This window comes from Dermacentor variabilis, chromosome 7 (assembly GCF_050947875.1).
Source record: "Dermacentor variabilis isolate Ectoservices chromosome 7, ASM5094787v1, whole genome shotgun sequence".
Classification (NCBI taxonomy): Eukaryota; Metazoa; Arthropoda; class Arachnida; order Ixodida; family Ixodidae; genus Dermacentor; species Dermacentor variabilis.
The window spans coordinates 32,097,578-32,120,949 of NC_134574.1; the positions used below are offsets into that span (position 1 = coordinate 32,097,578).

The 23,372-nt window shown below is 47.0% G+C and overlaps 1 non-coding gene across 1 annotated transcript; it reads left to right on the forward strand.

Moving 5' to 3' along the window:
* The first annotated feature begins 7,735 nt into the window (after positions 1-7,735).
* On the forward strand, positions 7,736-7,807 carry TRNAT-UGU (transfer RNA threonine (anticodon UGU)). The gene has a single exon. It is a non-coding gene; the product is annotated as a tRNA-Thr (tRNA).
* The last annotated feature ends 15,565 nt before the right edge of the window (positions 7,808-23,372 follow it).

Genomic DNA, 23,372 nt, shown 5'->3' on the forward strand with positions numbered 1-23,372 from the left:
GCTGAAGCTCATTGCCGCGTTCTTGAAGGCTATCGCGACATTTTTTACTTTGACAATAGACCATTAGGTCAGACGTCCGTCGTGACCCATCGCATAAATACTGGCGATGCGAACCCTATTCACCGACGTCCATATCGTGTTTCTGCGTCGGAACGAGCTGTTGTGCAACAGGAAGTCAAAACTACGCTTGCAAAGGACATTATCGAGCCTTCCTTAGTCCCTGGGCATCTCCCGTCGTACTTGTCAAAAAGAAGGATGGAACGCGGCGCTTTTGTGTAGATTATCGCCACCTGAAAAAATTCACAAAAAAGGACAAGTACCTTTTGCCACGTATTGATGACGCTCTAGACTGCCTGTACGGTGCCAGCTATTTTTCTTCTATCGACTTACGGTCCAGCTACTGGCAGATATCCGTCGATTACGTGGACCGAGAAAAGACTGCATTTGTGACCCTTGACGGCCTTTATCAGTTCAAGGTGATGCTTTTTGGTCTCTGTAACGCACCCGCCACCTTCGAACGAATGATGGACTCTTTGCTTCAGGGGTTCAAGGGGTCCACCTGTTCGTGCTATCTGGATGACGTCATCGTTTATTCGCCCATATTCGACAAACATCTAGACCGTCTTTCAGCGATTCTTGACGTGTTCCGCCGCGTCGGTCTCCAGTTGAACTCGTCAAAATGTCATTTCGCTCGCCGCCAAATCGCCGTCCTTGGACACCTCATAGACGCCAGAGGCGTGCGACCCGATCCGGACAAAATTCGCACCGTTACGAATTTTCCAGTTCCGAAGTCCACCAAGGACGTTCGTAGTTTCGTAGGGCTGTGCTCTTATTTCCGACGCTTCGTGAAGGATTTTGCGACCATCGCACGTCCCCTTACCGAACTCTTGAAGAAAGACGCCCCTTTTTCTTGGGGTCCTGACTATGCCGCATAATTCTTGCAGTTACTACTCTCCCTACCACCCCTCCAATTTTGGCCCACTTTTACCCGTCTGCCTCTACGGAAGTTTGAACTGAGGCCAGTGGTCACAGCATAGGAGCAGTGTTAGCACAGCGCCAGCGTGGATATTATCGCGTTATAGCCTATGCCAGCCGACTTCTATCACTCGCCAAACGCAATTATTCAATCACAGAGCGCGAGTGCCTCGCTCTTGTGTGGGCTGTTGCGAAATTTCGCCCATGCTTGTACGGACGCCCCTTCTGTGTCATCACTGATGACACAGAAGGGGCTCTCTACTGGCTATCCTCGCTCAAGGACCCCACTGGACGACTCGCTCGCTGGGCGTTACCCCTGCGAGCGAGTCGTCCCGTCTTATATACCTTCTCCGTGGTATATAAGACGGGACGCTTGTACCAGGATGCCGATTGTTTGTCCCGCTACCTCGCTAACGAACCGGCTGTTGCGGACGCCATCGCTTCCGTTTTCTCTGTGTCCCAGTTGCTTGAAATCGGCAACGAGCAACGCCGCGATCTTTCATTACGAGCCCTCATCGTCCGTCTGGAGTCAACTCCTGGCGACGCCTCTCTCCGGATGTTTCTCCTTAATGAGGGGGCATTATACCACCGCAATTTTGATCCACACGGCCTTGACCTTCTGCTCGTCATTGCATCGCACCTGCGTTCGACTGTCCTCCTACAACTTCACGATGTTCCCTTGACTGGACACTTGTGCGTCTCGCACACAGACGACCGTGTACGCCGTCGATTCCTTTGGCCGGGTCTCGCCCGCTCCGTGCGGCGCTACGTTGCCGCTTGTGAGCCCTGTCAGCGCCGAAAGAAGCCCTCCACACCTCCAGCTGGATGTCTCCTGCCGATCGACATCCCACCCGAACCCTTTTTCCGTGTTTGTCTAGACCTTCTTGGACCGTTTCCTCTCTCGGGCTCCGAAAATATATGGGTCACCGTCGCTACCGACTATGCTGCGCGGTACGCAATCACCGGAGCACTACCGACAAGTTGCGCTACTGACGTTGCTGACTTTCTGCTCTATGACATCATTTTAGTGCACGGTGCTCCGCGCCAATTACTCACTGACCGTGGCCGCAGCTTTCTGTCGGCTGTCGTCAAAGACATCCTCCGCTCCTGCTAGACAAAGCACAAGTTCAGCACGTCCTACCGCCCACACACCAACGGCCTCACGGAGCGCTTCAACCGGACCATCACCAACATGCTTTCGAAGTACATTGCGACCGACTACCACGAATGAGATCTTCACTTACCATATGTGACGTTCGCGTATAATTCATCGCATCACGACACCGCCGGCTATTTAACATTCTACCTCCTATATGGCCGAGAATCCGTGTTGCCCTTGGACACTTTGCTGCCCTCGGTCACACGTTCCGCCGCTAAATACGCCCGCGACGCGATCGCACACGCCGACCACGCGCGCCAGCTCGCCCGTACTCGTCTCGCGGCCTCACAGGAGCATCAGAGATGCGTCTATGATTGCGACCATCGTGACATGCACTTTTCTCCGAGTTGTCTGGTGCTTCTCTGGTCACCCGTTCGACGTGTGGGCCTTTTCGAAAAGGTGCTGTCGCGCTGCACTGGCCCTTACCGTGTGGTACCACAAGTAACCGATGTCACGTATGAAATCATCCCCGCCGTTCTCTCAGCATCAGCTGCAAGTGACATCGTTCACGTGTCAAGACTACAACCATACCACACACCTTTCACCGCGGATGTGTAGATTAAGCACCGGGACGGTGCATCTACAGCCGGGGGTGATGCTACGGAACAGCCGCCACAGTGTGGCTGCACTGAGGAGGACGAAGACGACGTGTGTGCCGGCTATATATGGCGTCGCCATTTTGGCCTCCGTGAGCTTCCCTGTAAATAAATTGTAAATGGTATTCGGCTTCGGCTTCACGTAACAATATATTTAATATTCCATCCATTGTGGATGTATGTATTCTAAAACCTGCTAAGCAGTTTGACAAGGCATCCGTTTCATTACACCACCACTGAAGTCGCGCGTCAATCATTTTCCCTATTACTTTCCATAATCAACTTGTCCTGCCAACTGGGCGGAAGGATTCAAGGCACCAGGGCCTCTTACCTGGTTTAAAATTGATATGATTTGAGCGACTTTCGAAGAGTCAGGTACAGTTTTTTCTATCTATAATGTATTACAGATGTCTAAGAGAGCATTTGTACTTGTCGGTTCGAGGTTCCTTTGCACATTGTACGTAATGCCGTCCAGCACAGGAGCGGTCTCTTAGGAACATGATTCAATTGCACATTGAAGCTCGCTTAATGTGAAAGTATGATCTAATTTAGAATGTTGATCCCAGTAGCAAGCAGTAATTTGGTACTTAGCCAACACCACTGAAATATAATATTCTGCACATATCTATGAAAAAGCAGGTCTTGAAATAAGCACACAAAATTCATCTCCAACTATTCTCACACGCGTTTTGCGCTACAGCGAGAGCACGAAATGGGAAGCCCTCTGTTACAGGTTGATTCGTGGCGTGTTTTTTGTGTATACGCACCCAATACTTGTGATGAGCACAGTACATTTTTGCATCCTTAAAGACGGGCATTTGCATGAATAGAAAAGTGATTATCAGGGGGGATTTAATTGTTTACTGAGAGATCTAGACAGAACAGACAGGAGAACAAATGACAAAAGATGTCACGTTCTTTCTGAATTATGAGCCGAGTGCGACTTAGACGACGTGGCTGACTGCCTGGCCTGAACACGCGAGGTTCAATATACGCCCTTCCAAGGCAATAGTCGTGCTCATCTAGACAGAATGCACGTGTCACTAGACGTAATACCCCTATGTAAAAGATACGGTGTCCTACCTCTATCATTCATCCATCACTGTTAGGTCAAGAAATATGTTAGACTCAAATAAAAACGCAGCACATTAACGGGGAAGGTGTGCAAAATGAATTCCAAATTGTTGGAGGACAAGCTTTTCCTAAGCAGTGAACGGGATCAATTGAAGGAAGTAGAAAATAGCAACGTCGTGCAGGTCACCGAAATGTGGGAAAATTTTAACCAACCAAATAAGTGACCGCCATTGATCGCTCCAGTAAAATAAATTGCGAAGAAACAGCTAATGAGAAAGAATTGAGGGCGGTGTTGGAAAAATTATTGGCCTTAGAGTACAGCCAACAGGGCGCATACAAAGACCATTTACGTAACATCAAAGCGAAATTGGAGCTATGCGATGAAGGGCGATATTATACGCGCAAGGGCTGAGGCATTGACAGCAGATGAACCGCAAACTAAACGCGTTCGTCCTCAAGACAGATGAGCCTGCGAAACTAAAAGATGTAACGTCGTACAGACCAAAATACTTTACCAAGAATGAATACGAAGTATTTATGAAGATAAACGCTGGCAGGTTACCGTCAGTAATGGAAACCATAGTAGGTGCGCATCAAACATGCGGCATCAGATCACGTACCATTAGCACAAGCATACACATAATGAAATCAATTCGGGAATGTTGTGACGCCATAAAGTCGCGAGTTGAAATTCTCCAACTTTATTTGGAGTAAGCTTTTGAGTGTCTTGCTCATATTATTTTACTTGCCATTCTCAAGCATCTAAATATCCCGTCTAGAATTATTGACGGAGCGGCCACGGCGTTCCTGAATGGCAGTAGTAAGCTTATAATTAACAATTCACTGGGGGCCCCCATCAGTATTCAACGCTCCGTACGTCAGGGCTGCCCAGCCAGCCTCCTTTTGTTCTGTATTTATCTGGAAACATGTTTGACACTGATTGAAAACAAATGTATTCCTGGGTTTATGACGCAAGCGTCAGAAGGCAAAGTCCTAGCCTACCCTGATGACGTAGCCGTGTGTTGCAAGGGCAATGAGAGCGTTTTGAAAAGGATAAATGTTGTTAAAAATTTACTGAAATCACTGGAACTAGAGTAAACTGAAGCAAGTGCCACGGTATTTCGCATGGGGAGGGGCCTAAGATCGCTGCTCTCATTGCGAATGTCAAGTGGTCGACAACGTCCGCACAATACTTGGGTGTTCCACTTGAAGCTCATAAACAGAGCGACGAATACTGGCAGTGGGAGCTTAAAAGTGCTAAAGAGAAGGCTGACGCGTGAAAAGCCAAACACATTTCAGCATTTGCCAGGGCTGCTGTCTGCAACTTGTTTTTCGCAACTCATCTAGGTATATTATGCAATTCGTTTTTTTTTGTAACGGGGTCAATGTGCAGTAGTGGCACACAGTTTTTTCCCTATTTGTGTGGGGTTTCAAATGGGAGAGATGCAGCCGCAATAGTTTATTCAGACGGGCGAAAGATGGAGGATTAGGGCTGGCCCACCTGTTTGTGTGGCAAATAGTTCGACGGTTCTTTTTCTTCAGGAAGAATGATGATCCATTTCTTCAATCAGTTTGAAAGGTTAGACTTGCACATTTGTTGCCAGAGTTTATTATATGCTCTCAAAGGTGTACCGGGGGTAGTGTTCGGTTTCTATAAGGAAATTGTGCTGAGTGTTCGTTTCCTGGCTGTTCGGTTTTCCGAAGAATATTTGTTTACGGTCACAAGAAAAAGGCTGCGCAATGATCTATTGGACAGCGTTTTTCGCCCACCTCGGTAACAAACTATATGAAGTCGAGGCCCAGGCCAGAATGTCTTGAAACGCGTTTTTACACTGCTGGGTTGGAGATTTCCTCTGGGATGTTCTACAACGACCAATAAAAATTTCTTCTTGACCCACATGACATAAGATATCGCAACGGACCCAAAATGGACAAGGTAGCAGTTTCAGCCCGTTTGTCCCACATGGCATAATATATCACAATGGACCCAAAATGCACAGGGCGGCATTTTGGGTGCATTGCTCCTCAACTTATATGCTAACGAATTACTTCCATCTACGCAAAGGCGTAATTTATAATTCACGCACATGACACAAGTGTTTTCATCTCGTCCAGTCCTTGCACCAATTTAATTACTATCGCAAACGACTTGTTGTTCAGTCTATCCCATTGGTCCACAGAGAACTGCTTAAAAGTAAATACAACGACAACAACGCCTGTAATTTTTTGTACCAAACGAGTGAGCCATCATTCAGATCTAACATTAGCGTATAAATCCAGAAATATAGCACTTGATCTTCCTGCAAAGGTGCTAAGGCTACAGTTCATTGTACTATGCAACGGGACTACCATGTAAACTGTGTACTCCAAAAACATAGCTGCATAAAAGGTGCTTTAAATCGCTACAGATATACTTTACCCGTCTCTGTAAAATGATTTTTCAGTAATGCTTCATTTGGATGTCACATACATTATGGTCACTTTGTATCGGGCACAACGACTCAGTGTAACTTGAGTTAATTATTTCGTATGCATAAGAAAATAATACGTGTCATCGCTAATGTACCGTATGCCGCCCATACTGAAAACCATTTTGAGAAATACAACATTGCTACAGTCCATAACATCTATAACTGCAGACTATTACGTGAATATTACTTTAGTTCCAAACGTAACAGTACCTTACTTTTAGAACTTGCAAAACGATCCGTCAATTCTTAGCCTTATTCAACTCGTACACCTGAAGTGTGGAAGGTTCCGCCCTCTAGTACTTAGTACAGTTTCATACGAACTGTGATACATGGCGCAAGAGTGACACATGGACAAGCAGGAACACGGCACGAGCGCTCGTCCCGTGTTCCTTCATATCCCTGTGTCACTGTTGTGCTATGTATCCCAGTTTGTATGTATCCCACCAACTTGCCCAAACTTCTTCCCTGCTAAGTACGATTGTCAAATGCTGCGTAATAACCTTCAAAAAATACTGAATTCATATGTTGGAGCAGGCTATAATTTACAGGATCTATCGCTGTCAGATTTTAAAACTATTGCTTTCACCTCTTTAGAGAACATTTGTAAATGTTTAAAAATGTATGCTATGTTCTTTTTTTGTCTGTGTTACCAAGTGCACATCATTTAACTATTTAATGTCACAGTGTGTTTTGCTTTGTTATGACTTGTGGAAATATTTCATTCTTCATATATGGTAAAACTGGAATGATTTATGGCCACTATATAAATGTAATATATATGGTTCTTGATGTTTTATTCTATGCAGCCATATTGCACCTAAGGAGATGAGGTTACCTCAAGCCGCGTCTTTGCGGCTTTTTTCCTCATTCACCTCCATTTACCAGTCCTCTGTATGTGGGCGTAAATGGAAATCAATAAAATGAAATCATGAAGATATCTACCGATGGATGACGAAGACGGAACACCTTTCGATCAAATATTGTTGACAGCCTCTACTGTATATTGCGAGCTTGCATGGCTGGCTTCCATTGCAATCCCGATGGAAGAGCAGCCCGTATGTATTTCGGAGCACAATTACCACGTTTTCTTGATGTGCTTGCGACACAAGAGTGTCTTCCACCTTGGGTGGCCAGGATACAACCCCTGGCTAACCCTAAAGAATTTTAAAATAACGCCAGCTGCCAAATAACAGCCGGGTTTTATTTATCATTCATTCGAACAGACGAGAAGTTGATCTGTCTCTGTACATATGTTCCTCATGTTGTCCTCCCAATGTAATACTGATTACCGACAATAAAGAAGAAAAAAAGTGCTATACCTCTGTGGTACAGCACTGGCCTCTTAAACCAAGGTCGTGAGTTCAATCTTCACAGGTGGCAGTGATCATTTTTATTGACAGTTTATCTACAAATAAGGAAAGCGCGATATGGTTGGACCTCTTTGTGCGTGCCTTTCGGTCGCCAATATAACTTAGTGGTAGAGCACTGGTCTTGTAAACCAGTGGTCGTGAGTTCAATTCTCCCTGGTGGCAGCGATCAATATTGCTGACACATTTTATCCACAAATACTGAAAGTGCTATATAGCTGGATCTCTTTGTGCGTCCCCTACGGTACCAAATATAGATCAGTGGGATTCCAATTACGGCCGCTGTAGTGTACAGACGTGGCTGATATTAGTTCCGTCGGAGCGACATCGGTTCTAGGTTTTTTGCCAACGAGGATCCAGATTATCAGGTGCTACTGCCCTCAGCTACCAACAGGGCGACTTGTTACGACTACTGTATTTTTGCATGCTGATGTGCGTGCAAGGCCATACCGGGCGGAAAGTTTCCGTAACATGCTGTCAAGCATGAAGCTGCTGCCTGACGTTGTCGTCCTAGGGGCGTATCGAATGAGCCACGTGTGGGTCGTAACATTCAAAAGTGGCGACGGAGTGAAGGAATTGCTACGGGCAAAGGACTTGAAATAGAAGGACATCGCATGCATTGTCTTCAACACTTGAAATCTAGCAATGCACTTTAAGCTACATTGGATGCTGCATAACGTGCCGGACGAGGACATTCGTGAGGACCGGACACTTACGGCCGAGTCACTGATGTTCCGAGAGAGTGGTCGCGGGTGCAAGGCCTTCAGTGGTAATAATCTTCGACGCGCCTGGTCTCCCTCGTGCCGAGGAAAGGTCTGGGGGCGGACGACGTCGCTCACCTGTTGCGGAAGCTCTCGTGGTGATTCATGCAAGAGCACCACTCTGTCTTCGTTGCCGCAACATAGGACACAACCGGCGCAACTGTCGCGTCGCGCACTGTGCACGTTGTCGTCGTCACGGCGATGACGAGTCGCAGTGCGTGAGGACATATGCAAATGTGATGGAACCGGCGGCTGCGGAAGAATTTGCTGTACTTCTTATGAATGATGTGGACACCGAGAAAGCCTCTGCTAGAAACGCAAAAGAGGCGAAGATCACAGCGACACAACCACCGAAACCGCAGGGGCAAATGACTGCCGGAGCGGTGGGTGTGCCAGGAACGCCTACGCAGTTTGTGAGGAACTACTCGGCCGTCGAAGTAGATAAGCAGGACACCGCGACCAATGAAGCGCCTGGCCTCTCAGCAGCTAACAACGATGCAATGGACGTTACCAATGCTAGTGTGGCGGTCGAGAAGAGGACACACGAGGAGTCAACAAGCGACGGCGGGAAAAGAGGCGCACCGAACGGCGAGGAACCACCGCCAAAGCCGCTGGTAATGGGCCAGCCGTCATTACGGCCAACGCCGAATATCACCGCCGGACAAAAGACCCGGGGGATCCGACACCCAAGTCGGCGAAGGGAGTTCTGCCTGCGAAGGCACTCCGACCCGAGCTCTCCAGCGCCCAACACAACCGAAGGGTCGGGGAGGTGAGCTTCTGCTCAAGCAAGGCATTCTTGTGGACTGCATTTTAATGTCTCGCGAGCCAGCTGCTCTGTCCAATCTTACTCGTAGACAAAACTATAAGTGGAATTAGAAGCGCTACGTGTGATTATATACGTTTTTCCTTTCTTATTAGCTTTTCCGCTTAGTAACAATGAATTTGGGGAGGGGAGTAAGAGTTGCTGCTTAATAATGTACGCGGCCTCCTCAAGGTGGAGGCAGTACCAGCTCAGCAGACTGTGCGTTGAAAATAAACTAGATATTATAGCCGTACAAGATACAAAAGCTGAAAGAGAGCAATAAACAAACAAACGGTAACACCTTTCAGAACATATTATAACAGATGCACATGTAATGCTGTCGGCACGTCTGGTAGATGCACTGTGTTGGTTCGAAGCGGTATTGGTATAAGCGAAAAGATTGCTGCTGTGAGCGAAAGCGGGCGATGTATATTTCTTGATTTTTCTTTTACGGATAACAATCGAGGATTATATGTGAGTATGCGCCAAATGATATCGATTTAAGATATCGTTTCTTTTTGTACATCTAGAAGAGTACGTTCGTTTTGACAAGTACATAATCTTTCTATGCGATTTTAACTATGTGTTCTATGCAGAAGATCCTGCTAAACGTAATTTCCCGCGGGACTAGAGTGCAGTGATTTTGAATACGTTAGTAAATGATTACAACCTAGAAGATGTTGATCGCCTTTTGGCCAGCACTTTGCAGCCGCAATTTGCACACTATCAACCAGATAGCCAAGCACGCCTTGACAGAGCTAATATCTCGTTAGAACATGTGGCTCTATGCGGTATGTTGCGAAGCCGGTGTCGTTTAGTGATCCCAGTTTAGTGTGGTTTTTCACTCGGCGCCAAGCCAAAGAAGCCGCGGTTCAATTGGGCCCTTTGAAAATTTAATGAAAAATTCCTGAGTGATGACAGATTTCTAAACTATGCAAAGCGTGAGATCAAAACATGTTGAGTAATGAGAGTGTACCTTGGGCATGGAAGGACTTCAAGGTTCGCGTGAGAATGGTCACAACTGAAATAGGAACTATTAGATGACACAATGAAAAAAAATGAAAGGAAATGAGCTCCAGAAGGAACTCAATTTTCTTATATTCATGAAGAGTCTGGAACCTGGAAAATTTCTTGAAGAATTTACAACATTTAAAAGCTCAATGGACGCTTTCGACACGTAAAAATAAAGAGCAGCCGTTATTCGTGCACGGACGGAAAGGCTGGGTTGATAGAACGCCGAACAAATGCGCTTTTGTTGATGATAAGAGGTACGCAAAGAAAAATGAAATAAGACAGTTTACTTTTCTTGACGAGGTCACTTCCGACATGAATATGATTGAACAGGCCTTTACTGAACATTACCGCAAACTGTTCGGTGTCCCAATCCACGTGGAAGCCGAGTCCGAAGAAGGTATCGTGAATTTTATGTCGCGTAATAATGACGCGGTATAAGCCAGTCGCCAGGAACCGATAAGCGCCCGAGAAATAGAACATGCAATCGGAGAACTTCCTGCAGTCAAATCATGGGACCCGATGGCCTAAGAGCGGCGTTATATAAGGCATTTGGATCTGGGCTTCCTCAAGTATTGGAGTATGTTTACACTAATGCACATGAAAATAAGCGATTTTGTGTCGACTGAAGTACTTCACGCCGAGACGTAATAAACAAATGTTGTATAATGCACTGTTCTCATTATCTGCTGGTAATTATTGCGTTCTGTTTAGGGGTACCACATCGTTTACTGATACCAACCACTTGCATCGCCTTCAAAAGAAAGCCATTAGAAGTACTGTGAATGCGGCTCGATTGGAACACACTCAGGTACTTGGTATAACCAAGTACCTCAGTGTGCACTTGGTATGACCCCCCTTACCCAGTTGTACGAAGCCTTACTCCTCCGACGGTATAAAGCAAGTGTTATGAAAAATAAGGGTTTTATGTTACAGCTGTGCGCATTAAAACGCGAATAGCATAAGCGTTTAACACGAACTAGTTTCAAAGTGTTTGTAGCTAAGACCGGTACTAATTATGGTTGTGAAATGTGTTACTAAAGTGCATTTAATAAAGAGAGAATCGCAATAGGTGAACGCTTAGCTAAACAATCCAAACTTTGTTATCTTGTGTGTGTGTTATGGTGCGCTTGTTATCTCAAAATGTTTTTGCGCTGTTTATTTGCATTTACTCGTGAACTATAGCCAAGCCTCTGTAGGGTGCGTCGGCCTCGTCAAGCCTTCTCATTACCTTTTTGCTGGCGCAAGCAACATCGCAATGATGTTAAATAAGCATATTGTATTGTATGATGCTGGTACCGGGAAGGCCGCCGTTTTGCCTGCGCTGTCAACGAACAAGGTATATTTTCCGAGACTGCCGCTTTCCTCAGTGTAAGCTTTGTCGGTGGTTCGGACATGATGATAGCCAATGCGCTAAAACATACGCAAGCTTAGCAAGCCACATGAGCCTGGAGGAGCCCGCAGAGCACGTTATGGACGAGGCCGTCGTGGCGGAGTCTGTTGGAATCGACCCGCCGTGGTTGCTCAGTGGCTATGGTGTTGGGCTGCTGAGCACGAGGTCGCGGGATCGAATTCCGGCCACGGCGGCCGCATTTCGATGGGGGCGAAATGCGAAAACACCCGTGTGCTTAGATTTAGGTGCACGTTAAAGAACCCCAGGTGGTCAAAATTTCCGGAGTCCTCCACTACGGCGTGCCTCATGATCAGAAAGTGGTTTTGGCACGTCAAACCCCAAATATTATTATTATCTGTTGGAATCAAGGAGGGCGAGCCTACGTCGGCAGCTGTTGAAGCTACCGACAGCAGAAATAAGAAGAGTGTTGAAAGCGAGAAAAGTGGTGTGGCATGTGTACAGCAGGAAACCGCTACGCCAACGTCTGCCGTCAAAGACGTCTCTGATACCAGTCAACCCTCGCCGAGAAGCGACCAAGAAGACGTGGACAATGCGAGCAGCTCGACTGCTAGGCGGCCACATGCGCAAGTTTCCGAAGGTGACGATGGTGGCAGCGACAAGGCACCGGAGTCGCCCAGAAAGGAAAGTACATACCGCCGTCTATATTTCTAACGAAAGCCTAACGTTCCGCCGGATTTCTGTGCGACAGTATAGAAGACACCCCTGCAGTAACGAGGGCTTCGCCCAGCAATGCCTTTATACGAGGTGAGGGACGGTATACACACGTCTGGCTAGTTCGGCCGTGTTTGCCTGGGAAAGGAATTTTCACGCGTTCTGAGAAAAGGCAATATGTAAGGGTTTGATTGCACTAGTGGCCCGATTTTCTTTAAAAAAACAAGAAATGGCTTAAAATTCTCAAATAGCGCTACGCATTGCCACGTTCGATGTCCGAGGCCTCGGCGCCAAAAGGCAGCGGTACCAGGTCAGCTGGTTGTTTGAAGAAAATAATTTGGTCATAGTCGATCGCTCTACTGGAAAGAAAAAAATTGAGAGCGAAGAGTGAATGGACCGAATGGTTGAAATATTTAGAGCGCGGTACAATGCGTGCGTTTATCACGCTGTCTGCAATTCCAGTGGGTGCGTTTTGTTTTTGCGGAACTTTCTAGAAATTGTTACGCAATCTGTATTTGTTTGTGATGAAGATGGAATGATCGTGCGTGTCTTTTCTCTTAGCGATTTCGAATGACGGGCGATTAGTGTATACGCCCCAAATAATGAAAGAGAACACCGTGACTCTTTTGAAAACTTGATGTCTATTTGAAATCGGAGCGCTATGTCATTCTCCTGGGAGACTTTAATTGTATGTTTTGTGAAGACCCTAATTGCAAGTTGTTTGTACGCGGTCAAAGTGCACTTTTGTTGTTCGCAGCAACCAGAGAGCTTGAATTCCAATATGTTGGTGCAGTGTTTGCAGTGGAAAGCAGACTATGTTTACGCATTTCAAACGCGGCTGTCAGACGAGATTAGATCGAGCATATATATATGCGAGACTGCTTCCGTTGTGTAGAAGCTATGACGTCAGGCACGTATCCTTCAACGACTATAGTCTGGTAATGTTCTCGATCGAAAAAAAAAGAAAACCGACCTTTTAAATAGTACATATGAAGATTGAACGTCAAGCTTCTGGACGGCACAACTTTTCTCGCGTTTGCAAAAGAACGTACACGAGAGATGCTTGCTTGCGAATCCGGGGGGTTATAGCGATGTCCGATGAGTTTAAACTGGAATTTAAAATAACAGCCATGGAAAGAGTCTCTGTATTACAGTACAGTGAAAAAAGAACAGAAAATGAATTGCTCAGTAAACGTAACATATTGTTGTTGATGAAATGCACACAGACAGAATAGATGCCAACAGAGATAAGGAACGTAAAAAATTATGCTTGAAAATCATTGATACAAGATACAAGATACAAGGGGTCAGTGATAAGCGCGCGCGCACAGCACTTGTGGCTGGGAGAAACGCACATAGGACGGGCTGTGAGTGAAGAGAATACATGCGCATCGCAAAATGAAATAAAAAAATTCGAATATGGCAACGTGCGTAGCAGGGATAGTAATGCAATACAGTGTAACTTCGTCGAACCCTATGGAAAGTTGTTAAGGCGCAAAGGGCCAGTAGAAGCTGGCTTTGATAACGAGTACTTGCCTTTAATGCCGGGACTACATGATGGCGTAAAGTCAGTCCTCGAGAGCACGATTATGGTGAGTGACATGGAAACTGCCATTGGTGATCTGAAATCTGGAAAGGCGCCCGGACCTGATGGTTTACGCGCGGCTTTCTATAAGGCATTTAAGCAAGAACTAGGAGCCATTTTACACCATTTTCTAGCCGAGGCTTATGAAGTAAAATACATGCCTCCTGCTTTCCGAAAAAATCATACCGTGCTGATCCCGAAATGCCATGACCCTGTGAAGCTGCTCTCAGTAAGGTCGCATTGCCCCATAGCTTTGTCTAATGTAGATTACAAAATAGTCATGAAGGCGTTGGCAAAAAGGTTGTCATCAGTGATTACATCAATGGTAGGCCCACACCAAACTTGTGGCATAGGAGGCCGGTTGATAATTAATAGCATACATGTGGCGAGAAGTATTCTTGAGTGTTGCGATGCTTGGGACGGAAGAGTTGCTATGATGCCACAAGACATGGAGAAGGCTTTCGGCCGTGTTGAGCGCAGTGTGTTTTTTTCTATTCTAGTGCACGTGAATGTTGAAAACATTATATTAGAAGGCTTAAAACTTACTTGAGAAGGGTGTAGCACGAACTTATTAGTAAATAAACAACTCTCTGGTAACATACATTTATGTAGAAGCATAAAACAAGCACGGCACGGAAAGCACGGAGCACGGAAAGGCAACTCCGTTGATGGACGTCGAAGAATTGAATGCAGGCTACGGAACTTCGAAAAGAGCACAGGACGCGACCAGGAACCTGGACGCCAACCATGACAACGAGACCAAGACGAGCCACCGCCAGAAACGAAGGCGGGTCGTTGTGCGCTCATGCGCCCGAGGCCGAACATTCTGCCGGACAGACGAAAGGCGGCACAACAGCCTACGTAGGACCCGGCGCCTACTAGGGCGCCTAGAGTAGCGTCGTCAAGAGATCGGTGCCTCTTTAGAATCAGCCTTCGCGTACACTCTAAAGGACGCGTGTCGATACCGCGGCTATGATTAGAACAGTATTGTTCAGAAAGCTTTCTACATTGTGTTTAGAACAGTATGGTTCAGAAAGCTTTCTACATTGCGTTTGGATCGTTAGTATTCCAGGGACACAGTGCGATCGGCTTGCTTTTAGACGTGAATGACGGTGAAATTAGAGACAGCATCAGGTGTAGACTCGTTAAATATTAAATGACGGTGGCAATATCAGCTTAGCCGCTTTTGCATAAAGAAGGAACTCGATGTTGTTGCTTGACAAGAAACTAAGGTCGAAACTCAAGAGCAGACAACTGGCATGGTGAAGCCTTTCGTGGCGCATTACAATGTGTGTGTGTACCAGGCTAATAGCACAGCAGGCGGATGTGCGTTTCCAATACGGAAGCGTTCCGGTATTATTGCAGAAAGTGCAACTGTTTGTCAAACTGGTCGCAGGCTCGTTGTAGATTTTAGAATCCGCATACCAGGGGCCACCTCTATGTGGATTCACAGACGAACTCTCACTTAGACATGGCACGACTACACCACTCCCTCAAATACACGCACAGACAGAGACTCAAACGTCTAACTCACCTTCACGTGTTTAAGCAGGTGCCCGACAGCCAATCCCAGGAAATATACATAAAAAAACTAATTAACAACAACGGCACTGCCCAAGACATATTTCACAAGTAGTATTTATGCAGACGACAGCAACTGTTCTACATTGCCATATTGAAACTTTACAGAACGGTACTCCCGAAAACTTCGATCGCCTAGTAAAGTTTGCCCACTTCGACCTTGCTAGCTGCCTGGCTCGCGCGATTTAAGGGCTGGCTACATCTCCTTCGTATGTCCCCTATCTTTTACCAGCGACCTTCGGTCCTCAATGTCTTTGATAAAGAGAATTTATTCATTCATTCATTCTCCTCTCATATAACCCCTCATGCGCTACTTTGTCAGTTGGTGTTCTCTTTCCACCAGTCTGTTCCGTCGAAGAACGCTCGTGCCCGACATCTAGCTAAATCCGTACGATTTCATTGAAAGGGACGGATGCGGCGAGAAAATCTGACAGTTGTCTATTAAATCCAAAGAACTTTTTTCTCACTGCAAAGATCATTGGTAGACGCGCATAGGTTAAGAAAATCAAGTAAGCAAAAGTAAGCAAGAGCGAAGTCACAGCCGAGCCAAACAATGCGTACGTATTAGTAGGCAATTCTAAGATTTCCTGCAGCTTTTTTTTCTCGCTTCACTTGTTCTTTCGTAGCTAAATCGAACGTGTAATCTGCCCCTCTTAAAGCACAACCGAAGTGTTGTAAGCACGCCCGCTTTATTTTCATCAAGAATTTTCATCAAATCATTTTCATGCTGAAGCATGAAAACGATTTGTACAGTTCTAATATTGTCGCCACGGCTTAGTTCAGAACTGCAAATCTCCCTGCTTAGGTAGTTGAAGTCGTTGGCACTTAACGGGCGTCTTGCACCTCTTTCGCTTACGATATATTTGGAGAGCTTTGACAGTGCGCTTGTGAATTGCGCTGGCTATCGGTGAACAGTGTCTTTCTTCACAGCCTGTACCACCGTATGCGTTAAAAATATTTACGCTCTGACTCAGTAGCTGTTACATGCGTACATTACATGAAGGGTGTACGCTGTCTGATTGTTACAAGTGCGCTTTCAGTTAATGAGTTTTGTTGCGAGTATAGCAGAAATAAATCATCGTTGTTAGTGAACTTCCAAGGCTGAATGTTTACTATGTAATACATGCACTAAATAATATTGGTGCCAGATGCTAGGTGTAGTACAAAAGCAAAGGGAAAATTCATTTGCATTAACCTCTATTTACCTTTTTCAAGGACTATTGTATCTCCGCTGTGATATTCTCGAAACGTGTGCACGCTGTATAGACATTGAAGTCAACATATATGAAAGCGGGGCCAACTTTCTTTACTGGCGAGTTACTTCGCGACACTCTCTCCAATGCTTCGTTTTGCACAGCCACGCGTGATGTGAAAGGCGACAACTCCCAAAGGCCGAAACTTCTGAACTTCACCCCTCTGCCTGCTGTGATAAGGGCAGCACGGAGTAATGCAGTAACCACGCGGCGAACCGGAGAGCTACAGCACAAAAAAAACATAAATGTGCTATTTCGATCCGTTACGCTGCCGGCTCCGAGGCCGAGGCGCACGAACTCTGACTGCCCCGACATCGCTTCCTGAAAGCGGAGTGCGGTCCCACCGGGAATAGCGACGAACACCGTCGCCTCACTGCAAGGGCATTTGAGCTTTAGTTGGTGTCCGTAGTAAACTTAGGGAGCAGTTTTGCAAACGCTGGCATTTTTCCTTTCGAAAGTAGGTAAAGCGAAGCAACTTGCCTGGATGTTTGTTTCTTTACGAGCCTTTCACAGGCGATCGCTGAACGCACGTTCTCTGGTGTGGTACTCTCAAGCCTCTGCAACTAACGCTTCGCGGGGTGAGCCACAAACGCGCCTACGAAAGTTGCTCGCGAGCGCTGCCAGCGCACACGATTTGGGGCTGCTAAGCGTGACCTAGGTTTTCCTGCATTCGCAGCTTCTAGAGCGTCCTTGTTCCCGGAAATTAGCTTCCGTCCCTTTGTTTCGTGCTTTTCAAATCGCGACATCGCTTCCGGTTTAGCTTTCATTTTTGGTGATGGCTGTTGTGTGACCTACTTCAATAGATCGTGTAGATTTTGACTTAAGTGGACAGAGTTTCAAAGCAATACATGAGCTGAGAAGGGATACCTCTCATTTAATGTTACTCAGTCGGCTTCCGCTAAAGTTCGTGAATATGTAGTACACGCGAGATATTGATAATAAAATCGATTCATTTTTGGCAACCCTACACCTTCTTGCGATGCAGCTCTATCTTTTGCTGGAAACAATTTTTTTAACGAATGTACTCAATATGGCGCGAAAAAAATTATTTTAGATGGACATAACTCAAACAAATCAAACATTCGTTCGTATTAACTGTTTCAGGAAAACAGGGCGGGGCGTCAAATTATCCCCGCTTGGAATACTACGCTCAACTTCTATTAGTTTGTTTCGCGTTCGGATATCACTTTTTGAGGTTCATGACGATGTAGTTGATAAACTACTACAGATATTTCAATGAGGAATCATTCAGACTCTTTAAGTCGTCCAAAATGGCAAAGGAAAATGCAGACTCATTTTTTATTCATTTGCACTTATACTGAAATGCACAACCACTATATTTAGTAGACTTAAGCTGAAATGATGCGTTTAAACGCTTTTGTCCAAAATAGTCAATGTGAACCAATTTCGTAGAAGGAAGATAATTCATTCACACAACCCAATGAGCGCCGCAAATTATAGTAAATACTTCAACGCCCAGGATTTTTATAGAAATATTCCTAGATCTTGATATACGGGAGCTTTCTAAACTCCAACCAATTCACCAAGGGATGGAAGACTTGTTAAAGGTATGCAGCGTGAAGCGAAATTCCTTTTTTCTCAGCGAACATCTGCAGAGTGCGGAAATTTCCCAAAGCTGGAGTTATCAAAACATTTAATTACAAAAGTTAGTCGAAATTCCAGCGCAAAAAGCTACCGAAATTCTCAGAATTGCCTCCTAACGCGTAAGCCTTGATTGGCTCGACTGTGACTTGGTTCTTCCTTAGGTTTTCTGGCGTGCCTTTCCTAGTTTATGCTCGTCTGACCATGGCCTTAACAGTGACAAAGATTCCTTAGGCTTTAGTAAATAATTTTCAGATTTTCTCGCTGCATCTGACTCCTTCAGTGCAATCGTACCAATTGAGCCGGAAGGCTGGGCACGAACGCGCTTAGACGGCGCAGAACGGTCGAAAGACGTCACCAGCAGCCGCACTAGCACGCGAAGCGTTGCGTGATGTGAGAGTGTATCGCCACGTCGCCCATGTCATCCACTTGAGTTCTTCATGCACCTCGGTAAGGCGCAATGAAAACAGGCTAACCGTCTTAACGCGCTAGCTTACCGGCGAAGTGTCCATAACTCTAAGGACGCTCCGCATCTTTCAATTTAACATTGGGCCTGCCCAGAATCTCTAGTGGCGCCACCCCCAAACCTAAGTAGGTGCACCCCCTAATTTCAAGTTGGCGCAACTCCACATTTCAGTTTTGCGAAACCGAATTTCAAATAGGCCCACCCCAAAATTATGGTAGGCCCACCGCCCAATTTCAGTTTGCCAGGGTCGAAGTTTTCATTTGGACGAAGCATAAATTTAGGTTCAGCCACCAACAATATTCAAGTTGGTCTACCTCCTAATTTAAGCTGGCACACCACCAAATTTCAGTTGCAGCAGTTCGAATTTCAAGTTGGCCCGTCCCAAATTGTTAGGTTTGCCCCCCTCCCCCTTATTCAAATTGGCCCAACAACAAATTTGATGTTGGTCCACTTGCAAATTTCTATTTGGCCCACCCGAAATTTCGGTTCCCCCAGCCCCAAATTTCAAGTTGGCCCAGCTCCTAATTTCAAGTTAACCCAAACCAAAATTTTAAGTGGAGTCACCCACAAATTTTATTTTGTCCAGCCCTCTGCTATAATCTTCCGTATACATTTTCTGAGGAGCCCTATGTAACTGTATAGGTATTCTTTCTTTTTCTTTGATTGTTCTCGCTTTAAATTTTTTTACAGATTAAAAGCTACCCATCATCTACTCACGCTATCATAACGAATAATTGTTTTAAATTCGCAATATAGGCCTTTTTCTAGAGATACAACCATTACACTTTTCGTGTGAAAGGGGTGGGGAGCTCTAGAAAGAATGCTTACGCCATTCATATTATTACGATATTATCCGCGAGATGCTCAAGAGACGAGCCGCCGCGATCAACGACAAAGTGTGTCTGTGCTCTTGGCGCGAGCGAGTGTTGGCCTGGCTCCCTGGCTCCAGTGTAAATAGCCTTTAAATAGCCTCTTTCGTCTCTGTCTTTCCACACGCAATATTCCGGTGGAGGTTAGCGGTCCCTGTCCTCGACACGGAACTTCGAAGTGGTCGGTACATCGAGCTTGTCACCATGCCTCCCGTACGAGACCACCTCTGCAATGGCTTCAGCTTGCCCGACTGCTCCAGTCGTTACGGTTCCCCAACATCGCGACCCTGGTGTGTTCTCTAGGCTGGAGGGACAGGATGTTGACGAATGGATCAAGCTTTATGAACATGCTAGCGCTAATAACAGGTGGGACCCTACCATTATGCTCGCCAATGTCATCTTTTATCTCGGCGGCACCGCACGCGTGTGGCACCAAACACATGGCGACGAGATAACCAGTTCGGACAGTTTCAAAGAAAAGCTACGGGAACTGTTCGGCGACCCCACTGGGCGCAAGGTTGCCGCGAGAAAGGCTCTTGCGTCTCGTGTTCAGACACGTACATAGCCATTCATTTCATATATACGCGACGTCTTGGCTCTATGCAGCAAAGGTGACAATGCTATGTCTGAAACACATAAACTGGCGCATGTGCTAAAGGGCATCGCCGACGACGCTTTCAATTTGCTTGTTTTCAGCAACGTCTCGACTATCGACGCCATCATAAAGGAATGTCGTCGCCTTGAACAAGCGAAGAGCCCCCGTATCTCACGCCACATCACGCGGCTACCCAACAGTGCTGCTACGCAGACATTTGAGGGTCGACAGCGTAAGGTTATTATATGTGACGACGTAACTCGTATTGTTCGCCGCGAACTAGAGGCCGCCTGCTCGCCAGCTTTCCCAGCAAAGCCTCCCGCTCCACCAGCAACCACAATTGCGATGATTCAGGCCGTCGTCACAAAGGAATTTGAGAACATGGGTCTGCAATCTGTGTTCAACTTAGCCCAGCGTTCTCCAGTTCTCTTGCGGCCCTCCTCGTCCCCGGCAGTCTTTTTCTGCCACATGTCGCCGCAACCCGTCCGAATCTCCTACCCCTGATGAAAGGCCGATCTGCGTCCACTACTGTCGCATCCGCCGCGTCGCTCGTCACTGCCGCAACAGATGGCCACCACATTCTCGGACATACGCCGCCGCTTATTGCCGCACCTTTGGACCTTCTGTTCCCTATACTAACCGCCACGAACCCATTGCAGCTGATGCTCCTGCTCCGAACCTTGGCTACAGCCGCTCGCCCCCATCTCGACCCCATCAGTCTCGTTCGCCCCCAACCCCGTCGCTTTTTTTCCTCGCCTATCGCCTACCAGATCCAGTCAGAAAACTAGGCACTGCAGCTTCTGGAGGTGAAGCTGCGTTGTCGACACTGCCTGCAAATCCTCTGCTCACGTTAAACAAGAACCAAAACCTTCTTGACATTGACGTTGACGGCTATCCTGTCACGACACTCATCAATACAGGAGCAGATCTTTCTATTTTGAGTGCTGCCTTCTAACGACGACTTAACAAGCTCCTCACCCTAGCGTCGGCACGTATCGTCCGCGTTCCGGATGGCAGTACTGTGCCTATCATCGGAATGTGTACGGCACGTGTCAGCATCACCAGCCGTCACACTCATGTTCATCTTCACTGTGATTATCATTGCCGACACAACCTAATTCTCGGCCTTGATTTTCTCTCCGCGCATTCTGCTCTTATTTACTGCTCTGCCAGTATCCTTCGCCTTGATTTACCGATTCTCGCAGAACCTTCTGACGCACCCCAGTGCCGCTTATACCCCATCGGCTTTCTTCGCCTGCCGCCAAAAGCGGCGCCTACCGCCTGCCGCCTATATTGAACTGTTCTCTTCCCCACCAGTTCCTAATGGCGAGTACCTAGACACTCACTCGCGCCAAGGGCGCAGACCCACTTCATCGTTCTCGCGGCGTCTCGTCTCTTGAGCATCTCGCCGATAATATCTTAATAATACCTCCCCCCCCCCCGGCGGCGAAAGCGCCGTCACGGTGCTGTTAAATATCCAAGGCGGGTGGAGAGGTGTAGGGCTCCGCTCGTACTTTCGTTGTTTTGTTCAAGATTTGGCGGCAATTGCTAGAGCCCTCACTAGTCTTTTGAAGAAAGGCGTCAAATTTTCTTGGAGTACTTCGGACGCCGCCGCCTTCTCTCGTCTCGTCACTCTTCTAAGCCTCACCACCCATTCTCGCTCACTTCGACTCTGATGCCCCTACAGAACAGCGGTCATGGCGTAAGTGCCGTCTTAGCCCAGCGTCAGTGTGGCTAAGATCGCGTTATTGCTTACGCGAGCCGCCTCCTAGCACCTTCGGAGCGCAACTATTCTATTACGGAACGAGAATGCCTTGCTGTTGTATGGATGGTTGCGAAGTTCCGTCCTTACCTTTACGGTCGCCCTTTTTCCGTAGTCACTGACCATGATGATCTCTGCTGACTCTCATCGCTAAAAGATCCTTCAGGCCGACTTGGCCAATCAGCTTGGAGGCTGCAAGAATTTTCATATACCGTGGTGTACAAGTCTGCCCGCCTGCACCAAGACGCTGAAAGCTTACCGCGTTACGCTGTTGACAACTCTGACTCCTCCAATATTACTATTGCTGGTTGGGTATTATCTGTATCACAGATGCTTTATTTCGCCGACGAGCAATGTCGTGACGCCTACATCAGAGCACTCATCGACCGTTCTGAACACTCTCCGGCCGATGCTACTCTACGCGTCGTTGCCCTCCGCGACGGTACTCTGTACCGCCGTAACCTTCATCCTCATGGCTCTGAGTTCCTACTTTCTATACGTAAAGACCTCCGCTCCAACGTTCTTGAAGAGCTTCACGGCCCACCAACGGCAGGCCACTTCGGTATATCTCGAACCTATGACCGTGTACTTCGCCGTTTTTTTCTATCCGGGCCTTTCCTGTTCCGTACGATGTTACGTAGGCGCTTGTGAACTTTTCCAGCGACGCAAAAAGCCTTCCCGACTCCCTCCCTGGTTATCTGCAGCCTCCCGACATCCCTACTGAGCCCTTCCATCGTGTCGGCTTGGACCTTCTCGGCCCATTTCCGAAATCTACATCAGCAAACAAGTGGGTTGCAGTCGCGGCGTACTACGCGACCCGCTACGCCGTAATCCGTGCTCTTCCGTCCAGTTGCGCAACTGATGTTGTGGGCTTCCTCCTACATGATAGCATTTTGATGCATGGTGCTACGCGTCAATTGCTAACAGACCGTGGCGTACGTTTTTGGCCAAGGTCATTGACGTCATTATGCGTGCTTGCTGAATACAGCATAAATTTACCACCTCCTATCACCCTCAAACGAACGGCCTCACTCAGCGTTTGAACCACACCCTTACAGACAACCTATCCAAATACATTTGAGACGACCACCCTGACTGGAACCTGGCTCTACCTTACATTACGTTTGCGTACAACTGTTCCCGTCTCGAAACTGCTGGCTTTTCCCCGTTTTACCTAGCCTAGCGTTTTGAGAGCCCAGAACCGACGCTACCACTGGACACTGTGCTTCCGTCCACCACATCTTCAACTAGCGGTTATACCCGTGATGCAGTCGCCCATGCTGACCATGCTCGCCAACTTGCGCGCGCTCGTCTACAAGTGTCTCAAGCCAAACAGAAGCAACGCTACGACTTCCGTCTAGGTGATGTCCGTTTTGTG